The sequence below is a fragment of the Thalassophryne amazonica genome, chromosome 12, assembly GCF_902500255.1.
Source record: "Thalassophryne amazonica chromosome 12, fThaAma1.1, whole genome shotgun sequence".
NCBI lineage: Eukaryota > Metazoa > Chordata > Actinopteri > Batrachoidiformes > Batrachoididae > Thalassophryne > Thalassophryne amazonica.
In genome coordinates, this window is record NC_047114.1 from 47932965 (window position 1) to 47953894 (window position 20930).

General features: G+C 44.8%; 1 protein-coding gene and 1 long non-coding RNA gene across 2 annotated transcripts in view; one reads left to right on the top strand and one right to left on the bottom strand.

Annotated features, from left to right (window-relative positions):
- The window catches only part of LOC117521240, a 569076-nt gene that overhangs the window by 323962 nt on the left and 224184 nt on the right, over nucleotides 1-20930 (top strand). The window lies entirely within an intron of this gene.
- Nucleotides 14455-20692, bottom strand: LOC117521954. Its single transcript, XR_004564099.1, has 3 exons — nucleotides 20681-20692; nucleotides 19190-19194; nucleotides 14455-14531 (listed from the first exon to the last, which is right to left on the bottom strand). It is a non-coding gene; the product is annotated as an uncharacterized LOC117521954 (long non-coding RNA).

Genomic DNA, 20930 nt, shown 5'->3' on the forward strand with positions numbered 1-20930 from the left:
TCTTAGCTGTGCTTAACTCTACTGTATTCCCAGCCAACACATATGTATTTTATTAAAAAGGTAGAGCACAGGCAAAGCCAGCATGACCTGGGTGGGATGAATGAAGCATGAACACAATTGAGTTCCCTTTAAAGATAGACTAATAGGCTCCTTGCACTGGCTCCCTGTCTCTGTGAGAGCAGATTTTAAGGTTTTGTTATTGACTTATAGGGTTGTTCATGGACTGGCGCCTTCTTATCTGGCTGATCTGGTGGAACTCTACGTGCCGGCCCAGGCTTTGCGGTCGCAGGATGCGGGACTTCTCTGTGTTCCCAGGGTGAAGAAGTCAGCAGGTCAAAGAGCCTATTCGTATCGTGCACCCATCCTGTGGAACAGTCTTCCTGCGACCGTGAGGCAGTCTGAGTCCGTGGACATTTTTAAGTCAAGACCCAAAACCTATTTTTATTCTCTTTCTTATGAATAGTTTTTATTTTTATTTGTTTTATTCTTTTACTTCTGTTTTTATTTATGTATTTGAATTTTTTTTATTCATTTATAATTATTTATCCAATTTTATGTTGACTTATTTTATGAAAGGCGCCTTGAGAGGCTTTTGCTGTGATTTGGCGCATTATAAGCTAATTAAACTTAAACTTAATAGGCTAACTTTGGCTTGGGTGTTTGATTAATGAATACATTTGACAACTGGGCACTGGTTTTCATAATGGGTGGCATGAGGCATGTAGAACTAATGCTATCAAGCTTCTATCAGTGGTAATGGTGCTAACATACAAATTAAATAATACTAAAATGTCACTGAACAGAAATTCTGAAGCAAATGTCTTAGATGGGCCACAGTACAATTAACTTCACAGCAAGCCATATCTCAGATATTTGTAATAAAATTCTCAGAAAGGACAGACACGGTCAGACCACTAGCAGCCACTGTCAGTGGGGCTCAGCACATAGCTCACTGGCACACTAGATGTCACTCAAATTGACCATGCCCATAATTATTCACAACCTGTACAAACAATTCTACTCCGTCACTACATCACTTTTTAGTAATGATGATAGTAAAAAGTAATGTGGCCACAATGTAATTCTCTAGACTCCCAGCAATGTTGCTCCAACATTGTTGGATTGCTAAGTGGTTTTGGTTGGTTTTACTCAAATAATATTTCCATATGCTGAAAGCCATGTTTATTCTCACTGAAAGACATGGGAAGCTTTTTGTGGCTCCACCCAGCATGGAACTGGGGATCTCTGTTGTGAAAGTGTAGTGACACGGACCCACAACAGGGGGCGCAAATGAACGGCCAATAGATGAGCCAAAAAGTAACAATTTAATGTTGTGAAATGTGCACAACGAACATACAGACAATCTCAGAATATAATTACAGTCAATCCACAAAAGGTGACGTGTGGGCAGGCTCGAGGATAGAAGACGTCTGTCCTGAGAAGAGCCGGAACCACACGATTTCCGCCGCCACAGAACCTGGTGAATACTGGAGCCGCCAAGTCCCGAATTCCCAGGTGATCACCGTCCCCGACTGTCGGATCTGGTACTGCTGGCGAAAACAAAGACAGTCAAGTGTGGGTGTGTGTACACCCAGTAACAACAATGGTGGGAATGCCACCTCCACCTCTCACTCAATACGTTGCAGCAATCCCTCAGAGGAAAAAGCGTGCCGTCTTGCACAGCCTCCACAAACTAAGGACCTGCAAACACTCACAATAAACAGATTCAGAAAATACCACAAAAAGGCTGAGGATATTACCTCTAATGAAGTACGATATCTCGGCGATGAGGTGGAGATGACGTCTGGGTTTTATGGAGTGCGATGATGTAGAATGTGTGACAGCTGTCAGGAATTAATGAGTGACAGCTGTCACTCCCGGCTGTGTCCGTGGCGGCAGCGCCCTCTCATGCCTGAAGCCCGCACTTCAGGCAGGGCGCCCTTTGGTGGTGGGCCAGCAGTACCTCCTCTTCTGGCGGCCCACACAACAGGACCCCCCCCCTCAACGGGCGCCTCCTGGCACCCGACCAGGCTTGTCCGGGTGTCTGCGGTAGAAATCGGCCAGGAGGGCCGGGTCCAGGATGAAGCTCCTCTTCACCCAGGAGCATTCTTTGGGTCCATACCCCTCCCAGTCCACCAAATACTGGAACCCCCGGCCCATTCGACGGACGTCCAGGAGCCGGTGCACTGTCCAAGCCGGCTCCCCGTCAATGATCCGGGCAGGAGGCAGCGCCGGACTGGGAGCACAGAGGGGTGAGGTGTGGTGAGGCTTGAGTCTGGACACATGAAAAACCGGGTGGATCCGCAGTGAAGCTGGGAGTTGGAGCTTCACTGCAGCAGGACTGAGGATTTTGAGGATCTTGAAAGGTCCAATGTAACGGTCCTTCAACTTGAGGGAGTCCACTTGGAGGGAGATGTCCTTTGTGGACAGCCACACCTCCTGCCCGGGCTGGTAAGCAGGGGCCGGGGATCGCCGGCGGTCCGCATGGGTCTTCGCCCTCGTCCGGGCCTTCAACAAGGCAGAACGGGCGGAGCGCCACACCCGACGGCACTTCCGCAGGTGGGCCTGGACCGAGGGCACACCGACCTCTCCCTCCACCACGGGAAACAATGGGGGCTGATACCCCAAACACACCTCAAACGGGGAGAGGCCGGTGGCAGAGGACACCTGGCTGTTATGCGCATACTCGATCCAGGCCAGATGTTCACTCCAGGCCGTCGGGTGTGCAGATGTTACGCAGCGCAGGGCTTGCTCCAACTCCTGATTGGCCCGTTCTGCCTGTCCATTGGTCTGCGGGTGATACCCGGATGAGAGGCTCACAGTGGCCCCCAGTTCCTGGCAGAAACTCCTCCAGACGTGTGAGGAGAACTGGGGACCACGATCAGAGACGATGTTGGTGGGTATCCCATGCAGACGGACGACGTGGTGGACCAGGAGGTCTGCTGTCTCCTGGGCTGTTGGAAGCTTCGGGAGGGCCACGAAGTGGGCCGCCTTGGAGAATCGGTCCACTATCGTGAAGATGGTGGTGTTGCCCTGGGACGGCGGGAGGCCCGTGACGAAATCCAGGCCGATATGGGACCAGGGGCGATGAGGCACAGGAAGTGGCTGGAGAAGCCCTTGGGACCTCTTGTGGTCAGCCTTGCCCCTGGCACAGGTGGTGCAGGCCTGGATGTACTCCCGGACGTCGGCCTCCATAGACGCCCACCAGAAGCGCTGCCGGACAACTGCCACGGTCCTTCGCACCCCTGGATGACAGGAGAGCTTGGAACCGTGACAGAAGTCCAAGACTGCAGCTCTGGCCTCTGGTGGGACATATAGACGGTTCTTCGGCCCTGTTCCGGGGTCCGGGCTCCGTGCCAGGGCCTCCCGGACGGTCTTCTCCACGTCCCAGGTGAGGGTGGCCACGATAGTGGACTCCGGGATGATGGGCACCGGTGGATCCGACAGCACCGTTTTGACTTCGTCTTCGTGTACCCGGGACAAGGCATCCGATCTCTGGTTCTTGGTCCCGGGGCAACAGGTGATCCGGAAGTCAAAACGTCTGAAGAACAGTGACCAGCGGGCTTGCCTGGGGTTCAGCCGCTTGGCGGTCCTGATATACTCCAGGTTCCGATGGTCAGTGAAAACCGTGAATGGCACAGATGCTCCCTCCAACAGGTGTCTCCACTCCTCAAGAGCCTCTTTCACTGCAAGGAGTTCTTGATTGCCGACGTCATAGTTCCGTTCAGCTGGGGTCAACCTGCGAGAAAAGTAGGCACACGGGTGAAGAACCTTATCGGTCTCTCCGCTCTGGGATAGCACGGCTCCTATCCCTGAGTCAGAGGCGTCCACTTCAACCACGAACTGGTGGCTAGGGTCGGGCTGCACCAAAACTGGCGCAGTAGAGAACCGTCGTTTCAACTCCTTGAACGCGGCTTCGCACCGATCCGACCAGGTGAAGGGAACTTTTGGAGAGGTCAGGGCTGTCAGGGGGCTAACTACCTGACTGTAGCCCTTAATGAACCTCCTATAGAAATTAGCGAAGCCGAGGAACTGTTGCAGCTTCCTACGGCTTGTTGGTTGGGGCCAATCTCTCACCGCCGCAACCTTGGCCGGATCAGGAGCGACGGAGTTAGAGGAGATGATAAACCCCAGGAAGGACAAAGACGTGCGGTGAAACTCGCACTTCTCGCCCTTCACAAACAGTCGGTTCTCTAATAACCGCTGCAGGACCTGATGTACATGCTGGACATGGGTCTCAGGATCCGGAGAAAAGATGAGAATATCGTCCAGATATACGAAGACGAATCGGTGCAGGAAGTCCCGCAAGACGTCGTTAACCAAGGCTTGGAACGTCGCGGGGGCGTTGGTGAGGCCGAACGGCATGACCAGGTACTCAAAGTGACCTAACGGGGTGTTAAATACCGTCTTCCATTCGTCTCCCTTCCAGATCCGAACCAGGTGATACGCATTTCTAAGATCCAGCTTAGTAAAGATTTTGGCTCCATGCAGGGGGGTGAACACGGAATCCAACAATGGCAACGGGTATCGGTTGTGAACCGTAATCTCATTCAGCCCCCTGAAATCAATGCATGGACGGAGTCCGCCATCTTTCTTGCCCACAAAAAAGAAACCTGCACCCATCGGGGAGGTGGAGTTCCGGATCAGCCCGGCAGCTAATGAGTCCCGGATGTAGGTCTCCATTGATTCGCGCTCAGGTCGTGAGAGGTTGTACAGCCTGCTGGACGGGAACTCAGCGCCTGGAACCAAATCAATGGCACAATCGTACGGATGGTGCGGGGGAAGGGTGAGTGCCAGATCCTTGCTGAAGACGTCAGCAAGATCGTGGTACTCAACCGGCACTGCCGTCAGATTGGGAGGGACTTGACCTCCTCCTTAGCCTGTAAACCGGGAGGAACCGAGGATCCTAAACACACCCGATGGCAGGTTTCGCTCCACTGAACCACCACCCCAGACGGCCAATCAATCCGGGGATTGTGCTTCAACATCCATGGGAAGCCCAAAATCACGCGGGAGGTAGAAGGAGTTACAAAAAACTCAATCTCCTCCCGATGGTTTCCAGACACCACCAGAGTTACTGGTTGTGTCTTGTGTGTGATTAAAGGGAGGAGGGTGCCATCTAGTGCCCGCACCTGCACTGGCAAAGGAAGCGCCACCAGAGGGAGCCCTACCTCCCTTGCCCATCTGCTGTCTAGCAGATTCCCTTCTGACCCCGTGTCCACCAGTGCTGGGGCTTGAAGGGTTAAATCCCCGCTCAGGATTGTAACTGGGAGTCGTGTGGCAATCTGTGTGTGTCTCACGTGAATGTTTTGACCCCCCCTTAGCCCAGTCTCTGAGGGCGGTTGATGTTGTGGCCATTTGGGGCAGTTTTTCTGTGTGTGCTCCTTTGAGCTGCAGAGAAAACACTCCCCGCGGATCAGCCTCCTCATTTTGGCCCTGTGCGTTTCCCTAACAACGTCAGCAGGGGGAGCTGTTGCCCCACAGAGCGCTGCGGCTGTGGAGCGTGGGGAGGGCGGCCCCTTTTCGAACCCGGAAGGGAGAGGGGCGGCGTGTATCCGGTCACGTCCTTCGCCTCGCTCCCGATGGCGTTCCTCCAGCCGATTGTCTAACCGTATAACGAGATCGATAAGCCCATCTAAATCCCGCGGTTCCTCCTTAGCTACCAGCTGCTCCTTCAGGACCAACGACAGTCCATTTATGAAGGCGGCGCGGAGCGCAACGTTATTCCAGCCGGACCTCACAGCCGCGATGCGGAAGTTGACTGCATAAGCGGCTGCGCTTTCGCGTCCCTGTCTCATTGACAGCAGCACGGTTGAAGCGGTCTCTCCTCTGTTAGGGTGATCAAACACTGTTCTGAACTCCCCTACAAACCCAGTGTATGCTGATAACAACCGTGAGTTCTGTTCCCAGAGCGCCGTAGCCCAGGCGCGTGCTTTACCCCGAAGCAGAGCAATCACATAAGCTATTTTACTAGCATCTGATGCGTACATGACGGGACGTTGTGCGAAGACGAGCGAACACTGCATGAGAAAGTCCGCGCACGTCTCCACACAACCTCCGTACGGCTCAGGAGGGCTTATGTATGCTTCAGGGGATGGTGGGAGGGGTTGTTGAACCACCACTGGAACGTTCATATCCTGCACAGGGTCGACAGGAGGAGGAGCTGCAGCAGCGCCCTGAGCGCTCGCCGCCATCTGTGCGGAGAGAGCCTCCACCCTGCGGTTCAGGAGGATGTTTTGCTCGGTCATTTGATCCAACCGAGCTGTGAAGGCGGCGAGAATGTGCTGCAGCTCACCAATCACGCCTCCTGCAGACGTCTGCGCTCCCTGCTCTCCCATTGGTCGTTCAACAGCCGGGTGACGCCCCTCGGAGTCCATGACGCTGGCCGAGATATCCTGTTGGGAAAGTGTAGTGACACGGACCCACAACAGGGGGCGCAAATGAACGGCCAATAGATGAGCCAAAAAGTAACAATTTAATGTTGTGAAATGTGCACAACGAAATACAGACAATCTCAGAATATAATTACAGTCAATCCACAAAAGGTGACGTGTGGGCAGGCTCGAGGATAGAAGACGTCTGTCCTGAGAAGAGCCGGAACCACACGATTTCCGCCGCCACAGAACCTGGTGAATACTGGAGCCGCCAAGTCCCGAATTCCCAGGTGATCACCGTCCCCGACTGTCGGATCTGTTACTGCTGGCGAGAACAAAAACAGTCAAGTGTGGGTGTGTGTAGACCCAGTAACAACAATGGTGGGAATGCCACCTCCACCTCTCACTCAATACGTTGCAGCGATCCCTCAGAGGAAAAAGAGTGCCGTCTTGCACAGCCTCCCCAAACTAAGGACCTGCAAACACTCACAATAAACAGATTCAGAAAATACCACAAAAAGGCTGAGGATATTACCTCTAATGAAGTACGATATCTCGGCGATGAGGTGGAGATGACATCTGGGTTTTATGGAGTGCGATGATGTAGAATGTGTGACAGCTGTCAGGAATTAATGAGTGACAGCTGTCACTCCCGGCTGTGTCCGTGGCGGCAGCACCCTCTCGTGCCTGAAGCCCGCACTTCAGGCAGGGCGCCCTTTGGTGGTGGGCCAGCAGTACCTCCTCTTCTGGCGGCCCACACAACAATCTCTTGCACATACATTTGGTGATATTCAACATAGTAGCAACATTCCTGGGATGCTGCAGAGTGATGTTGTGGGAATGTTAAACCTCAACCAAAAATAAATAAAAATAAACATATAATGTGGCATTTACCTGCTGTGTTTACTGGGCTTTCAACAACAGACCCCTGCAATCAGATTTCCCTTTTTTTCTCCACAGAAATGATGCACTGTAGACTACAGTTCCCCATACCCTACCCTTTGATTTGCTGAAAAAATACATACAATACATACAAATACAAGACAACCAAACAATCTTGCAACATTTTCATGGCATCAGCTGGAGGTCATGTGTGGATGTCATAGCATGATCTACAAAATGACACCCAAATGACCTCATTATCATAATGTCATTAAGATGTAATTTCTGACATTTAGACGATGCCATTAGATAACATTAAACATTGGTTCTCAAGACCAGGCACCTAAGTGCCTCTACTCTACTCTTTTCTACTCTCCTATTTTACTCTTCCTTTTTAGATATTTAGATATACCTTTGTATACTGGCATAGTTCCACATTAGAATTGGAATATAATATATAAGATATACCTTACTGAATTTTCATGACTACATCCTGACGTCATTTGGCCCTCATGTACATATTTACTGGGTTGTAATATATGAGGAAACTAGCTATTGCAGACATTTTGGGTACAAAGCTGTAAACATGTTCATGCTCTAATCGGTTGCAAAGCTGTGACGTAACGCGTCACGTGAAAATCTCTTTGCGGACCCAAACAGACTATGCACTTTGGTTTCTCTACAGCGATGGCTGAGCCGTTCACTTTGCTTTCGTTGACAAACCTCTTTTCTTGCACACCAGAATGAGTTAAAAAGGCCTTGAAAAAGGCCTTCATTTGATTCTGGTGAGGTGATATATATAAATGTTGCAAATGGTACGTATAGTTTGCCGGCTGCCATTAAACGCCACAGAAGAAGAGAGGGTGCGTTAGGTTTATGAGGTTTATTATAGGTTTATGTCACAGAAGCGCATTTTGAGGTCGGAGCACATTTGTGCCTTCACAAAATGCCTCAAGAAACCACACAAAAGTGCATAAAAGTACTTACTTTACTCATAATTGTTGTCAGTTTGGCTAAATCATTGGACTCTGACCCACTGATTAGGCAGCTAATCTCATTTTCCACAGTGGTGCGTGCGCGAGGGTGCATTGTTTAATAACACAGGACCGCGCATTTTGTACATTGACAAAAATGCCTCTAAAAGTGCATAAAAGTACTTACTTTTGTCATATTTGTTGACAGTCTGGGTAAATAGTTGGAATAATCTAATTTCCTCAGCGGAGCATTCGCGAGACAAAAACAAATGTGTTTTCGTCATGGTAAGTGGTCAGAGCTGTTATCTCAACCACCAGCTAGCTCCGGCACAATGTAAACTGAATAACAAATAATTTATAGATTCTTAACCATATCCGTCCCACTTGCAATCACTGATCTAAATTAAATACTTTTGCGAAGGTAACATTAACATTATCTGTTGGGTCCATTTGGCAGTAATATGTCTAATATAGTCGTGTTTATTTACCTTAACAGCTGTAGCCATCTACTTTTTTCTTTGCCATTAGTTGGAAACCAATAGAAAGACAAATGTGGTGAAGTTTCAGGTCAGTTGGTGCACATGGGCACACAACATTGTGGCATTCTTTCACTGTTTACACTGCACCACCAGAAACAACGAGAGCAGAGAAAAACACATATTTTCTTTGTTTGGGTCCAGAAGGAGATTTATCACGTGACGTGTTTTGTCAGACTTTGCAACCGAAAAGTTGAGGATTTTAATGATGAGGAGTGGCTCACTTTTGGGGCCTACTCCAAGTAGCTGCAAGTTTTGTCCCTTCATTTTTCAGCACTGGAGATTGGGGCTTGGATTTTATGGCTTTTATATGCAGGCCGAGCTGACATTTCTCTTGCTACTTACCTTTTCACTATTGTCTCTAAGTCTCAGTAGATTTCTGTTATTTTTTTCCTTCCTCCAGTCCATCACAGGTGAAAATGAAAATGATGTATGATTCATCATTCTAACTGCTCTCCTGTGCTCGCCAAAAAGCCGATAATGACAAGCTCGAGCCTACTTTACCAAAATCACACTTCCTTCAGTTCCTTTGGCACTCCTGTTGGGAGCATTCCATGTGAGTGTTTTTGTGAAGAGTGACTAAACCGTGACTGTTCTGTTGATGTAGGTGGGCAAATACCGCGGTCACTGACTTGTAAATAACGTCCTTAATTTGCTGTCTCATTAGCAATAGGCCTGTTTATGTTCGAGTAGCCTTCATGTGAGCCGTCTGGTGCTGTGTCAGTCCCAGATGGTGGGCATGGTAGTCACGCCACATAAACTAGTATTTAACATTGATTCACTGGCACATGCTGTCCTTTGCAGTGGGCAGAGACCCCTGCAGGGCCACATGGGCATTAGCATCTTTGAATTAGCAGGCAAATATATTTACTTCAAACAAGTTCACATTCTGTTGTGTGAAACAGTTTATTTTTCCTGTTTTATTATGTTTGAATGCTGCAGTGGCCGTAATAGTATTGCAGCCATCTCAACTGCAGTCAGCTTATTTTTCAAACGTTTTTTGCTTGTTTTCCCATTAATGTACATATTTTTTCCTCTAATGTTTAAGTTTCAAGACCAGAAGGAAAATTTAACTCTAAAGTGCCCAAATTCTTTCCTTTGAAGGGCCATGTATCCATCCTGGTGTAGGGCAACAAGCCAACAAGAGTGCCACTGGCAAATGTCTCTTGCCATTCAGAGATGCAGAAGATGTTCAGAGCAAGACAGGAAGTGAAGCCAGCACCTGTTTTTGCAGGCAGAAATTATTTCAGTTTGTAATAAAAGGAAAGCAGCAACACTAAAAAAAAAAAAAATATATATATATATATATATATATATATATATACATATATATATATATATATATATATATATATATATATATATTAATTGGTTACTGTTATTTCAAACAAATATTGGTGTTCAGAACATTTCTAGTTTTGCTTTTGTTCCTAGTGACATATCAAGTCCAACCATCCAATTTCTACACCTGGTTCCTCCAATTAAGGGTCATGGGGTGGTGGGGGGGGGGGGGGGGGGTGAGTGAAGTCTATATCCCAGTAGTCATAGGGTGAGAGGCAGGGTACACTCTGGACAGTCTATCGTAGGACCACGTGTAGACAAACACATTCACACCTACGGTCAATTTTAAAGTTTGCAATACACCTAACCTGCATGAAAATTCAGTAAGGAATATCTTATATATTATATTCCAACTCTAAGGTGGAACTATGCCAGTATACAAAGGTATATCTAAAAAGGAAGAGTAAAATAGGAGAGTAGAAAAGAGTAGAGTAGAGCCACTTAGGTGCCTGGTCTTGAGAACCAGGGTTGGTAGGCATGTCTTTGGAAGTGGAAGGAAGCCACAGCATGTGGAGGGAACCCAGACAAACACAGGGAGGACATACAAGCTCCACATAAGCGATCCCAGGACCTTCTTACTGTGAGGCAACAGTATTAACCACTACACTACTATGGCATCCTGATATATCAGTTGTTTCTGGGTTTTGTTCCTTCAGCTGGTTCAAACCATTTATTACAATTACATGTATTACTATGATGCAGTGGTAGTTCTCTTGCCTCACAGTAAGAAGATCTGGGGTTCAAAGGTCGCACATGCCCTTTTCTCATTGTGGATCTAGAATTGGGTCAGGAAGTACATCTGGTATAATACTTGTGCCAAATCAACATGCGGAACCATGTTGTGAAAGTGTAGTGAACACGGACCCACAACAGGGGGCGCAAATGAACGGCCAATAGATGAGCCAAAAGGTAACAATTTAATGTTGTGAAATGTGCACAACGAACATACAGACAATCTCAGAATATAATTACAGTCAATACACAAAGGTGACGTGTGGGCAGGCTCGAGGATAGAAGACGTCCGTCCTGAGAAGAGCCGGAACCACACGATTTCCGCCGCCACAGAACCCGGTGAATACTGGAGCCGCCAAGTCCCGAATTCCTAGGTGATCACCGTCCCCGACTGTCGGATCTGGTACTGCTGGCGAGAACAAAGACAGTCAAGTGTGGGTGTGTGTACACCCAGTAACAACAGCGGTGGGAATGCCACCTCCACCTCACACTCAAACACTGCTGAGTACTGTAGATTCCTCAGGGGAAAAGAGTGCCTTCAGCGCTCTCACAGCTTTCACCAACGGAGGAACTGGTACTCCTGCAAACACTCACAATATACAAATATTGCAATTACAGAATGGCTGAGGATATTACCTCCAATGAAGTATGATATCTCGGCAACGAGGTGGAGATGACGTCTGGTCTTTATGGAGTGAGAGGACGTTGAGTAGATGGGTGACAGCTGTCAAGAGGTAATGAGTGACAGCTGTCACCCCCGGCTGTGTCCATGGCGGCAGCGCCCTCTCGTGCCTGAAGCCCGCACTTCAGGCAGGGCGCCCTCTGATGGTGGGCCAGCAGTACCTCCTCTTCTGGCGGCCCACACACAACAGAACCATATCAGATGAACTGCAGTGTCCCTAATTATAATGGAATGAAATGAAAGAATCAAATGCAAGTATTACATTTTATAGGAAGTCCTTGATGGAAGATCAGGTGATGACTTGTAACCCAATGACTGTGCAGATGGTGGCTGCAGCAGGTCTTCAGACCCTTATCGTCTGGGATTTCCCGGCCATCGAACCAGGCTAAGGATCTGTCAAGGACTGTGTGTTTACCAGTGCACAACTACATTCCCATATCAAACAAACCCGTGCACAGACGTCTCTAGATCGACTGGAAGTAGATTTACTATCCAGTACGGGAATCAATCAAGTGACAATCTTCCTCACCACAGATGGATTGTCACGACGACTTATTTTAGTCTATGGGCTAAAAAGTTGTAACCATCCAAAACAGACTCACTAAGAACTATGTTTTTTGAAGTGTTTTAATTGTAGTGTCACTGAGAACAACACAACATTCCAGAGTGGATGGGTCTCTAATTGGTGGACATTGCTGTTACTAGGTAAATATTTTTTTAACCCCGCGAGCTGCATGGTAACCAGTTTTGGTACCAGTGCCCTCGGTTAATATGAGCTGGGAACTACTGCTGAAGTCAGTGGCTCAACTTACAGCGCTCTGTGTGTGAGGGAATGTTTATGATGTACTGAGTTCAAATTCAGCTCGACAAGAGTTTGCCGAATTTTTTTTCTTTCTTGTTATTTTTGACATCTTTGGCGTGGGTAGCTGTAATTTACTGCTCAGTAAATGTTCATATTCACCACAGGAGATGTGGTATGAGACTTGGCAGCAACTGTATAGATAACTTGGCTATATTTTACTATACACACATAACATAAGGTGCAAAATATATACAAAAATATTATATACTATTATGAAAATATAAACACTAAAATAATGAAAAGGAATAGTCATACACTGTGGATTCTGGGATTTGCAATGCATAAGTACTCATGCTTAACCGTAGTTTTGTACATTGTGTTATACCTTTGCCCTTTTTTCTTTTTCTTTTATTATTTGATTGAAATGAAATCGCTTGATGGTCATGAGTCAGCTCTTTGCTGACTGGATTGGTTCCAGGCTTAAAACACTTTATATAAGGATTGTCTGAAACGTCAACAGGGAAAATTAATGGGTTTTTTTTAAGGTGGTGCGCTCCAGCTGAAGAGAACTGTATCTGCTGTGCTCCGGCTTACTTTCACCTCTGTAAACAGGCATTGCCCAATCAAATTTCTTCTACTTTTATATTGTAGTAACGAGTAACATAGATGTTTAAGGGAAATGTATTGGAATAAAAGTATACATCTTTTTGAGGAAATGCAATGGAGTAAAAGTGAAAGTTGCCACAAATGTAAATAATGAAGTACAGATATGTCAAAATTCTACTTAAGTACATGAACAAAGTATTTCTACTTCATTACATTACAACACTGCTTATGTCATAGATACTTCCATAACCCAGTATGGTGACTGTTATTGTGTGAAGTGCAGTTGCTGCCGTAGTGAGTGCATAATGTGTACTAGCCATAATATATTTACAATTAATTGAAGGGAGTGTATTTGTACTATTCAGTATATGTTTTTGGATTAGTCTACACCATATTGCACATTGTTTATAGCTTCTGTCAGGGTGAGGCTGTCTTGTTAACCTGCCATACCAACGTATAGTAACAGGCTGTAATAAGAAAGAATATAAGACCCTGAAGGGAGGTGAAACCAACCGCAGGGGCAAGTGATCTAATGCTGAAATAGAAACACGGACAGAGACGCCCACAGGGAAACACACATGGAATGAGCATTATCGACATTTGTGGTTGTGGCCCAGTGGTCAGCCCACATTTTTTTCTTTTCAAAAGGAGCTATTAGTTGATAAGTTATGGTAAGTGCATAGAAGCTAGGCATTGTATGCTGTACATTATACATTTAAGCAGTGCGGGGAACATGGCTCAATAGCATCTACTATACTACCCTTGTGTAAATTGCAGTGGAGAACTGGGAGAGAGGATGCGGCCAAAAACCAGCCTGGAGAGTAGCATATGGTAAAGGGGCCAATTCATGTCCCTTTAGAGCTATAAGGCCAGCAGTGAGCTTAATGTAACTGTGACAGTTACTACTTGTAATGTGCATAGAGAAAAAGGTGTAGTGCAAGCCAGCAGCTAACCACTATAGCATATTTAAGTATGAAAACAAATCTCACTTGAATGGCAAATGTTGTCAATTGTTCTGGAATACAGTGTCCACCGAGCTGGAAAATGTCTAACAACCACAACAATATGAGTTACCCAATGACAGAGCAGGCTATTTCTTGTTTAGAAAAATCGAAAACCTACAGAACATAAATGAAGATCATTAAAAAAAACAACAACAACATAAAATGTAATAATTCAGGTTAATTTATTCCACGCATCAAAACCCACATGAACAAATCTTTAACACCAAAGCAATTCAAATATATCTATACATATACACATACATACATACGTACCTACATATAAACATATTTACATATACACATACTCATGTACCTTCTCATATATGCACATACACATATTTTTAAGCATATACATATAACCCATTTCAAGTGATTTTTTTCCCTTTTCTTTTTCCTTTTTATGAATAGACATTTACAAATAAGATAAAGGTAATCAATAGTAAATTCAACAAATATTTTCCCAATGTTTATACCCTATCTATACACCCATAATATGCACATATAATATACCTACACACACATATGAATACACATACGCCCATTTTAACATGTCTGAAAAGGGGTAGGAAGAAGTATAACTTATTTAATCCTACCCCTTCTCCAGTGTTCATTAATTACCATCGATAATCATCCTGGTTCCTGTAAGTCATGTAAAGTTATGTTACAGACAGATGATTTTTGCAGTTTTCATTTTATTTGGAAATTTACCTGTTTGAAATAATAAAATGTAGGCTATTAAAGTGTGAAAATATTTCAGTAAATTATTAGCCCTATTTTACTTCATTCTACTTTTGCCTTTTTGTTTGTTCACTCTGGGCCGAATCTTGTTGATCTATGACATGGGGAATCTGAGCACAAGCTTTGGTGCAGGATTCAAGGGGGCTTTGTTAAATCTCCACATTATTCAGGGGTGTGTTGTGGACATACAATGCAGTCAACAACCAGTCACTGATTGTCTCTCGGTATTAAAAGGGTGCACTGAGAAGTAAGTGGTTTTATGGTGAGTGAACTATTTTGAACATGTAACAGACTGATGTCTGATGTGATGTCTGATTACTGATGTGACACTTGGAATGACACATTAGTAGCAAAGCAAGTACACTCCAAAAACAAAACGACTTTGGCTGCAAGTTAATAAAATGGTCAGTATAAAGTGAAGAACTCCATGCACACAGATGACGGCTTACAGCCAAAACACGTTTGTGCAGTGGACATGGTCCAATAAAGTTTAACTAAAATATGAGAATAAGCTTGAGAGTGCGGTTTTTCACGTTACACTTGAGATAACACTCACTGGCGCCATTGCCATGCATCACTGTTCACTGATGGCCATGTGTATTAATGGAAATAATGGAAGGATTAGGAAGAACAAGTTGGCAGCAAGACACATTGTTTGCAGTCCGTTAATAGTAAGGTATCAGGAAGAAAGTTGTACTTTCTTCCCTTTTTTCTGTTAAGGTTTGACTATGTGATTACTTTTGTATCAAAGCGTGGGTTATTATGCATATTAATGATGGATTATCAGCAGTGTATGTTTTCATGCACCACCAGCTCTATGTACCTCCCCCAACCCACCCACCCATCACCACTGCGCCTGGACACTGTAGCCAGCCCCATCTTTGTGCTTGCCACCTGATACCTAGGGAGGAGGAAAACCTATTTAAAAATATGGTACAAATCAGAGTTATTATGTTACAACATTATTTTTTTCCTGTTAGTTTTGTAGTACAATGTGCTAATGTGCACCCTTGTGCATACAAGCAGAGTGTATGTGCACTGAGAACTCACCTATGTAAGGCTTATCTGAGTACTGTGCCACGCTAATACCAAGTTTTTGTTGTTCAATGCTGCAGGTTCTTTTTCCTGCCTCACAACAGCAACACTTCAGCCTCTCTTTCTTACCAGACTACAACAACACCACAGCGTACGGATGAGCTCAAGCATGTGTTCTATTTAAAGAACTTGGGAACTATGCATGTAAATTGCAACTGCATCAGCTGGAAACTAGCAATGATATTTGCACTGTACAGTACATTGCTATGCACTGGGTGGAATATTGGGCACTTTACCCTCAATGTCTCGGGTTATTTCTTGGTCCTTCTCATTTTTCATTGGAAAGCTTTAATTAGGGTCTGATTTAAAGCAGTCAATCATTAGGAAGTGATTATAGCTTAGTCTTGTAGTCATCAACCATACTGCTTTTCACTTGTGTGCTCATACCCAATAATGTAAGTGTGATGTCTGAAAACTATGTTGCAATTTAAATTCAGTTCATGTCAATTTATTTACAGCACTAAATCATAACATAAGTCACCCCAAAGCACCACACACAATGAACATGCACGTTGTGCTGCATTCAAACGCATTGTGCGGCAGCCTGTCTCCATGACATGTTGACCTGCACTGTGGCCCTGTGGCTGGTGTATAACAGCCATGTTAACATGATAATTCAGATGAATCCTCTGACACATGAGGTGGACTGTCAATTGATGTGTGATTACATGCGCAGTCTGGACGTTCTGCTGTGATCACAGGCGTTATGTGTCAGTGCGTCCCCGTGACATGTTGATGTGCACTGCGGCAGTGTGGCCAGTGTCAAACCGCCATATTAACTTCATAATTCAGATGATAATTCACACTGAATTGCGCAAATCATTCCTGCTGGCTCAGTACCAAATTCTGGGTATTTGTACACGGCTGAATGTCTGTCCCATAAGACTGCAGCATGAATTGTTTTTTTTCCCCCCCACTTTGTGTGATTCATACAAGATTCATGACATGGCCCTATGGTCTAACCTCATGATAATCCTTTTCAGAATTTTTGTTCAGGATTAGTAAAATAAATAAATATATATATATATATATATATATATATATATATATATATATATATATATATATATATATATATATATATACTCAACAAAAATATAAACGCAACACTTTTGGTTTTGCTCCCATTTTGTATGAGATGAACTCAAAGATCTAAAACTTTTTCCACATACACAATATCACCATTTCCCTCAAATATTGTTCACAAATCAGTCTAAATCTGTGATAGTGAGCACTTCTCCTTTGCTGAGATAATCCATCCCACCTCACAGGTGTGCCATATCAAGATGCTGATTAGACACCATGATTAGTGCACAGGTGTGCCTTAGACTGCCCACAATAAAAGGCCACTCTGAAAGGTGCAGTTTTATCACACAGCACAATGCCACAGATATCGCAAGATTTGAGGGAGCGTGCAGTTGGCATGCTGACAGCAGGAATGTCAACCAGAGCTGTTGCTCGTGTATTGAATGTTCATTTCTCTACCATAAGCCGTCTCCAAAGGCGTTTCAGAGAATTTGGCAGTACATCCAACCAGCCTCACAACCGCTGACCACGTGTAACCACACCAGCCCAGGACCTCCACATCCAGCATATTCACCTCCATGATCGTCTGAGACCAGCCACTCGGACAGCTGCTGAAACAATCGGTTTGCATAACCAAAGAATTTCTGCACAAACTGTCAGAAACCGTCTCAGGGAAGCTCATCTGCATGCTCGTCGTCCTCATCGGGGTCTCGACCTGACTCCAGTTTGTCGTCGTAACCGACTTGAGTGGGCAAATGCTCACATTCGCAGGCGTTTGGCACGTTGGAGAGGTGTTCTCTTCACGGATGAATCCCGGTTCACACTGTCCAGGGCAGATGGCAGACAGCGTGTGTGGCATCGTGTGGGTGAGCGGTTTTCTGATGTCAATGTTGTGGATCGAATGGCCCATGGTGGCGGTGGGGTTATGGTATGGGCAGGCGTCTGTTATGGACGAAGAACACAGGTGCATTTTATTGATAGCATTTTGAATGCACAGAGATACCGTGACGAGATCCTGAGGCCCACTGTTGTGCCATACATCGAAGAACATCACCTCATGTTGCAGCAGGATAATGCACGGCCCCATGTTGCAAGGATCTGTACACAATTCTTGGAAGCTGAAAATGTCCCAGTTCTTGCATGGCCGGCATACTCAACGGACATGTCACCCATTGAGCATGTTTGGTATGCTCTGGACCGGCGTATACGACAGCGTGTACCAGTTCCTGCCAATATCCAGCAACTTCGCACAGCCATTGAAGAGGAGTGGACCAACATTCCACAGGCCACAATTGACAACCTGATCAACTCTAAGCGAAGGAGATGTGTTGCACTGCATGAGGCAAATGGTGGTTACACCAGATACTGACTGGTATCCCCCCCAATAAAACAAAACTGCACCTTTCAGAGTGGCCTTTTATTGTGGACAGTCTAAGGCACACCTGTGCACTAATCATGGTGTCTAATCAGCATCTTGGTATGGCACACCTGTGAGGTGGGATGGATTATCTCAGCAAAGGAGAAGTGATCACTATCACTGATTTAGACTGGTTTGTGAACAATATTTGAGGGAAATGGTGATATTGTGTATGTAGAAAAAGTTTTAGATTTTGTGTTCATCTCATACAAAATGGGAGCAAAACCAAAAGTGTTGCGTTTATATTTTGTTGAGTGCATATATAATATTTTTTGCTGAGTTTCACAAAACCTCGAGAAGGGACCTAATGGGTATAAAAGACAGAGTCTGTGTTGGTTGTCAGAGTAATATTGGTTGGCTGTCATTGTTTTGGCTTGCTCCAAGTACCTTGTAATATTAAACTTTTTGCACAGAGGGAAATTGTCTTGACATGCGATGTCTGTCTGTAATGGCGCTTTGCCATCTGTTGTACAGGGAATAGACTTGATGAGTTTGAATTCGAATTTGCTAGTTTATGATACTTGATAAACACTATATGTTAAGTACTGCCCCCAAAAAAAAAAAAAAAAAACTGTCAAAGGTTTTGGCAGAGTTTACATCTTTGGGAAAAAAAATGCTGTAATATCTGCTGACAGGAACTCTTTGGTGGATATGAACATCTTTACAATGCAAAGTAGGTACAAAAATTCATCCAACATCAAATCAAGAGAACTGACACAAACAATACATGGTACAACCACAGATGTCAAAGGGATGGGTCACATCACCACCAACATGATTACTTATGGCCTCGAAAAGTGGAGGCACTGTTTCAAAATGGGTGTCATTTTAAATGATAAATTTGGTTAATCCCCTTGAAAGATATGTGAAAGACACAACAAGAACATTTTTATTATTTTATTTCAACTCCATTGTGTTGGTGTATAGAGACAAAATTACACTGTTGAAATACTTATGAACCTGACTGTATCTGAACACACTATTTCTTCATAGTAAACAGAACATCTATCAAATAGCAATGTTCAAAAGACTGAACAGTGTTTGGCATAATGAACAGTAATAGTACTGTGAGTAATGTCATGGTTGGAATTTTTATATAGAGTTTATGTAAAGCCTGAGTGGATTATTCGTCCCATTTGTGCTGCGTTGCATTTAGCATGCAAATATGGTTCCATTTGCCATGCAAATTTGGTTCCATATGTTTTGGAACATTGCACGCTGCAAACCCCACCCACACACACACACTTGTGGGGCCAGCATTTAGCTAAACATGGCAGAGTTTATTTTTTCTGATGGACGATGATTTGAATGAGCTACGTAATTGACAGTGCTAATTCTTCTAGCGCGCGCGCACACACACACACACACACACACACACACACACCATAAGCTGTCTAGAGATATGAAGAGCTGGACAAATGTCTGAAATGATTTTTCACTGAATTGAGGAAGTATCATGTATCAAGTATTTTGGAAGTGTCATGGGCTATCTAACTGTTTTTCCAAGTTGACTGAGAACAATTTTGGACTCATTTAAAGTTTGTGTTGGACTGTTGATGACAAAACCTGTGAAACCTGGCTTAAGCTGTCCTCCCCTTAAATGAGGTCTGCCCACTGACATACACATTTAGTCACATCCCTCATGATACGAAGCAAGGCGGGGGTGTTGCTCTTATTTATAAATCTAGGCTTAGTTTATTAGCTGTTGGGGGTCACAAATACAACTCGTTTGATCATCTGATTGTCAGCTTTGTCCATGATGCTACATATTGCCAAAGTCAGAAGAATAAAAATGAGCCCTATTACTTTTTCACAGTATATAGGCCCCCTGGCCCAAACTTTTAGATGAATTTGGTGAGTTCATCTCTAACTTGTCAACTAGTGCAGATTACATTCTGATTATTGGTGACTTCAACATTCATATAAATAAGGCTTCTGATCCCCTCTGCAAATCATTTATGGAAATTGTGGATGCATTAGGATTTCAACAATGCATTCAGGATTTGATGAACATTAGTGGAAATACCCTGGATTTGGTTCTCACACATGGTATTGTTGTCACAAATATTGACATATATTGATCATGCCTTTTGCGTCGGTGGTCTCTGGTCACTCACTTATTAGGTTTACAGTTTTGCTGCCGTGTTTAGTGGATCAACAACCTTATTTATCACTGCAGAAACGCATCACCTCCTCAACTCCAACTGATCTCGAAGCTAGACTGCCTGATATCTTAGCTTCGGAAAATGCCCAATCAGTACACAGTCTTGTGGAAAGTTTAAACTCAGCACTCAAAACTACACTCAATATGATTGCACCACCTATATTAAAACCATACCCCCCCAAAACACAGTCACCTTGGTTCAATGATTACTTGTGTGACCTCAAGCATAAGGCTAGAGGTCTAGAACAGAAATGGCGTAGTTAAAAATTAGGTGTTCCACCTCATGTGGCGTGATGGTATCTTAGACTATAAGCATGCACTACTGGCTACAAAGTGGGCCTATTACTCTGATTTGATCAGCAAAAACAAGCATAACTCAAAGTTCTTGTTCGACACAGTGGCAACACTTATTCATGGACAACCACCTGTAAGTCACTCTCCTTTTACAGCACATGTTTTCTTGGATTACTTCGAGAACAAAATAGACAACATTCAGTTAAACATATCCCAGCATGCTTTAACCCAGCCACGGCACCCTGCTATTGAGGTGGGTTCCA